At 50.5% G+C, this 5000-nt stretch overlaps 1 pseudogene; it reads left to right on the top strand.

Annotated features, from left to right (window-relative positions):
• The first annotated feature begins 307 nt into the window (after nt 1-307).
• LOC119576456 overlaps nt 308-5000 on the top strand; it is a 9095-nt pseudogene continuing 4402 nt past the window's right edge.

Genomic DNA, 5000 nt, shown 5'->3' on the forward strand with positions numbered 1-5000 from the left:
AGGCAACGGCCCCACACCAACCAACTCCTTGCTCCTCGACGACTCTTCTAGATGCTCCACTTCCTCACAAGTGCCTAGCTTTGCACCAACTAGCATCTTTTGGGCCTTATCGGAGAAGTTAGCTACCAACACTGTAACTAACCCCTCCCCTGGTCCAACAAGGCTCCGCCCAACCGCTACGCCATCAGCCAGCTGCAGGTTTTGAATGAGCTCCACGAGGCCCTCTACTCCACGCATCACTCTTGACAGTCGACACCGGATTCTAGACTCTGTCCTGGGGGCAATGTGCAGTCACTCAGCCGTAACTACCTCTGCACAGCCAACCTCTGGAAGCAAGGGCACATCTTCACCGTGCACCCTCACCAGCTTCTGTCCAAGGTCGACACACGCCTTACTCTGCGTCAGGTAGTCAGGCCCAGCAAGTAGTGCTCGTCCAGATCGGCCACATACACCGGTAGCCGCTGCACCGTGCTGCCCACGCCAATACGAGCCTCCACTGGCCCCTTGAGCTGCACACAATGCCCCGTGACACCACACAGTCTCTGTGGTGCGTCTAGAAGTTGCATAGTGGCCAACATATCAGCCCCACTAGGGTCTTCTCAGCCCCAGTGTCCACTGTCAGGCGGCATGGCTTCCCATCTATTGAGCCCTCCACCTGCATCGTGATGGTTCGACGGCAGCTTACCCAAGTTGGGGCCCGGGAACCGAGGACAGCTGGGTTTCGGCCCCCTTCTCCAGCCTGTCCGAGTTTTCCGCCTGTACCACTTCCTTAGTCTTAGAACATGCACTCGGATGCTGCAGGTCCTCAGGGTGTGCCTGCTTGACGTAGATTTGCAGCTGCTGGTCCTGCAAAGCGTCAACAAAGAAATCGCGGGCCAGGACCACGATCATCTCTTCCGCAGCCGCAGGGTACGACCTCCTTACCAGCGCCTCCACATCCTGCGCCAGCTGGGACGGTGCCTCGCCACGTGGCGTTTCCCCTCCTGGTGTTCTGGGACGCTGTGGTGCTCGGTGCCTCTTGGAGCTGTTCAGTGTTCACGACCCTGTGGATAGCACGCCGTCTGCCTAGCCTGCCTTGTGTTGGTGGCAGAGAGATGAGGCGGTCGGCGTAACAAATGGTGTCAGGAGTGGGATTTGTGATATTTGATCAGTGAGAGCGCCGATTTTATCATGTCGTCCAATGATGGCGGCAGCCATAAGGGAGAGGAGGCTATGACTGAGGCAGGCACGAGGGAGGTGAAGCCGAGCCAGATGGACCTGATCACTGCCATGCTGGCCGGTATGAGGGAGGAAATGGCACAAAGGGCAGAAGAGCAGGCACAGAGGGCACGCGAGCAGGCGCACCATCTCGTCGAGATGCAGGCAAGGAAGGCAGAGGAACAGTTCTGCCAACTTGTTGAGGTGCTACAGAGCAATCTTGCATCTGTGAAGATGGAAACTCAGCATGTCACACTGCACGATACAGCTTATAACAGGGCAACACAAAGTTCATCAGGTCACAAGGGCACACACGAGATCTTCACAGAAGCAGCACCCAACTGCGTCTCTCGGCTTGTTCCTCCGCTCCTCCGCACACAGCCAGCTGCGTCATGTTTGCCCAGGTCCCTTCATATTAACACATGCCCAGGTCATCCTTTTCATGTTAACACATGTTTCGCACAGAGACAAAGACCCACTGGCGTAGCATTATTATTATTATTATTATTATTGTTAGCATTATTACTGGGGTTATTATAATAATTAATAATAATAATAATAATAATAATATTAATAATAATGGTAATTATTATTATTATTATTATTATTATTAGCGTTATCATTACCGTTTTTATTATTATTATCGTCATTATTACTAATAATATTATTATTATTGTCATTATTATTATAATTGTCATTATTATTGTTATTATTATTATTATTGTGATGATGATGATTATCGTTTTTTTTTCAATAATAATAATCATTATTATTATCAATGTTATTATTATTATCATTATTATTATCATTGAATGGAAAAATACTCTTCCTTGCTGATACTATGGAAGAAATCCCCAAAATACAAAAACTAGATTTATTGAAAGTGAGACTACAGTTTCGAAATCCACCTGGATTCCATCTTCAGGTCTGAAAAGGAAAAGAATAAGTCCGTTATGCGAAGCTTAGCCTCGCCCGGGCTATGCCATGAGGGGCGCCTGGCCTGTGTCGACTTATGCCGACTCGCTCACGTGTGTCAGCTGGTGCTGACTCGGCTGAACCTAGTCCTTACCCGCCGTGGTGCCCAGCCACAGCAGTAACCTCTGGGCGACAATTGCAACTTCTCGCGCCTGGGTGGGGCGCGAACCGCCGACCCCTCGGATGAGAGGCCGACACGTTACCACTGTACTAGCCCGGAGGCTTGAAGAGGAAAGGGAGAGGAGGTGGTTTAAAAGAGAGAGAGGAGAGGCAACGCGGTAACACGGGGCAGGTGAGGACAGACGAACGGAGGGAAAGGGAGATTACATCAGGTCGGAGGATCGGGCGGACTATGCGCCGTGTGGCCGGCATACGGGAGGATGTGTGAATCGAGAAGACTATCAGCAGGAGAAAAGCCGTTGTTCAAGTTGAAATTAGGCAGCAGCTTTATAAGGGAGGATTCCACCAGTCTGCGGGCGTGGACATCAGCAGGAGGAAAGACAATCCGCGCCGCTGACCAGTTCATCTGTGTCTCACTGATGGCAAAAGAGGGCGTTGTTGTTGTGTCCCCTGGATACAGCGTACTTATGCTGAGACAGACGCTTGGTGAGACTGGCGCCTGTTTCGCCAAAGTACTGCTTATCACAGAAGGCACAAGGAACAGCATAGGTGCCCACCTTCGAGGTAGAAGGAGGGCTGGTATGGACCAGGTTGCGACGGAGAGTGTTCACTTGGCAAAATATCAGCCTGCAGTTGAGAGGGTGAAGAGGGCGACGGAGAGAGTAGATCTCCTCAGTGTAGGGCAGGCTGAGGACGGGCAGGTGAGGAGTCTCTTTAGGAGAGTCTTGGTAGAAAGTACTCCAAGCCCTGGATAACGCGATGTCGAGAACATGACCAGGGTAGCCCAGTTTGGAGAACGAGCGACGCAGGAAGTCGATCTCCATCCAGGTACTGGGGTTCACAGATGCAAAGGGCGCGGAGGAACAGCGAGGTGGCAATACCTCTCTTAACATGGAGAGGATGGTATGAGAAGAAGTGTATGTACGTACCACTATGCATAGGCTTCTTGTATATGGAGAAGGAGAAGTAGTCAGCAGAGCGATGGACTAGGGTGTCCGAGAAAGGGAGCTTGTTGTCAACCTCCCATTCCACCTTGAAACGGATGGAAGGAGAGAGAAAGTTCAGCTGCGTCAGGAAATCCGAGAACAGGGCAGGACCTTGAGGCAAAAGAGCAAAGACGTCGTTGACATACCTCAGCCAGACCGACGGACGAAGGGAGATGGAAGGAAGAAGCTCAGAAGAATTAGACTCCACACACAGACGAATCAGCTGGAGGAAGACGTCGTCTGAAGGAAAGCGAGGACGTCATCAAGCGGGACCTTGGTGAACATGGATTCAACATCCAAGCTCATCATGATCGCCGGTGATACTCCACGGACGCGGGAGATGAAGTCCTGAGAGTGGCGGAGGTGAGCAGGAGAGAAGGTGCCAAGAAGGGGAGTGAGAGACTTCGCCAGCCAGGCCGCAAGAGGTCCACAGATCCCCGGGAGGAGATGATGGGGCGCAGAGGCACGGCCGGTTTATGGATTTTAGGAAGCCCTTAGAAATGAGGGAGTCAAAGGCTGATGACCTTGAACCTCTGGTAGAGATTCGCCTTCGGAAAACAGGCTGCTATCTCTTTCAGGCGACGGTGGAAGGTAGCAATGCGTTCACGGGGGTCGCTGGTCAAGAGGGCATAGGTAGAGGCGTCATCCAACAGGTCCTGGGCCTTCTGCAGGTAAGAGGACCACCACCGAGTTGACCTTGTCAGAAGGCAGAATGGTAACGTCCTCCCTGCGCAGGTTTTGAAGGGCCTCACGGTAATGCCTGGGAATGATAGGGTTAGGATGGAGGAGAGATTCGAGGGCCAAGAAGAAAGCACCACGGAGGAGAGAGACATCAGGCAAAGAGTTCCTGTGAGTGGATATGGAACGGTCAAAGGATGAAATAATGTCGATGGGGTCAAGGACAGGGAAGATAGGTTGGTGACAGCGTCGGTGAGGAAGCGGGACCAAGGACTGCGGGCGGTGAGGCTGGAGAGTTTCTAGGAGAGAGAGCGGCCATTGTTGATGGAGAGGGACCGGGAAGAATCATGAGCAACGTCGGATATGAGCTGGAAGATATGTCTGGGGAGCCGCTCCCTCAGGAAGTCCGAACGTACTCGTGAACGGTAGAAGGCATGCTCGGCGTCCCTCCTGCCAGCGCGGATTCGTTCAAGGAGGAGAGAACGTGCATAGTCCGGAAAGGGAGATCCTTCCTCAGAATGTTCCAGTACATTAGAGATGGAGGACGGGAGTACCTCGCTATCGTTGTAGCGTCGTCGTGTGGTCGTGTGTGCCCGAAGCGCTATTAACATAATCTTCTTTTAATGGTAGGTTCATGTCTGAGCCGCCGTGGTCACAGCATAATACTTAATTGTAGTTTTCTTGTTGTGATGCTCTTGGAGTGAGTACGTGGTAGGGTCCCCAGTTCTTTTCCGCGGAGAGTGCCGGTGTTACCTTTTAGGTAATCATTCTCTCTATTTTATCCGGGCTCTGGCTGCTCGATTTCAACTCCATTTTTAATCAATTATCATCAAATATATTTATTGATAATGTTCTCATATTGTTGGTTATTATCTCTATATTTTAAAAAGCTGACTGGCTGCATAGGATTATTGGCTAACCATTTATTAAATAATCCTAAATTACAAAAAAAAAATATATTTCACTCGTCCCACAAGAAAATGCTCTTTAGCTGTTTTTTTCTATCATTATTACTATTATTATTACTATTATTATTAGCGTTAT

Source organism: Penaeus monodon, chromosome 8, assembly GCF_015228065.2.
Source record: "Penaeus monodon isolate SGIC_2016 chromosome 8, NSTDA_Pmon_1, whole genome shotgun sequence".
Classification (NCBI taxonomy): domain Eukaryota; kingdom Metazoa; phylum Arthropoda; class Malacostraca; order Decapoda; family Penaeidae; genus Penaeus; species Penaeus monodon.